Raw genomic sequence first — 711 nt, forward strand, 5'->3', positions numbered from 1 at the left:
GGTTCCATGGTGTAATGGTTAGCACTCTGGACTTTGAATCCAGCGATCCGAGTTCAAATCTCGGTGGAACCTGTTATTTTATACATTTGCAGTCAAAACCTTAACTTTAGTTATTAACGCTTAAATGCTTCTAAAATCTCAATGGGTCTCAAATAAGTATATAAAATGATTTTTTTTTTGCAATAGCTTCCCAAATATTACCTTAACAAATATCAACACAGTACTTTCCAATGCATTAGCATTTATAAAATTATAGCTTCATTAACACACAGAACAAGTATTTAAATGTACTTATTTCTTCGTACCAACAATAGAAAACGTTACTCTTCTGGACAGTAACTTTACTACTAATATTCAAATACTGGGCAAAAGGCTTTCCTTCTATCTATACATATTATCTATCCTGTCTACAATTAGCCAATTTAAAAACATTAGCTCATCTCATCTACAGCGCGTTATTCAAGCGCACCCACGTTTGCGAACAAAAAAATACTAATTAAAAAATAACCCCAAGTCCGTCCCCATTCTAGTCAGAATCGCCAATCATATATAATTCAAGAACATCCACGTGCGTTTCGGACGCAATCAGTATTATGAATAATTGATGTAGCGCGGACCTCGATGATTGCAGGGCCCCGTGAGATTGCTATAAGATTTCACCCCCGCCCTTGAGCCGGCCCTGGTGGATTTATATTGTCATTTTTTTATTGT

General features: G+C 36.0%; 1 non-coding gene across 1 annotated transcript; it reads left to right on the plus strand.

Moving 5' to 3' along the window:
- On the plus strand, positions 1–72 carry Trnaq-uug. The gene has a single exon. It is a non-coding gene; the product is annotated as a tRNA-Gln (tRNA).
- The last annotated feature ends 639 nt before the right edge of the window (positions 73–711 follow it).

Source organism: Manduca sexta, chromosome 23, assembly GCF_014839805.1.
Source record: "Manduca sexta isolate Smith_Timp_Sample1 chromosome 23, JHU_Msex_v1.0, whole genome shotgun sequence".
NCBI classification, from domain to species: Eukaryota; Metazoa; Arthropoda; class Insecta; order Lepidoptera; family Sphingidae; genus Manduca; species Manduca sexta.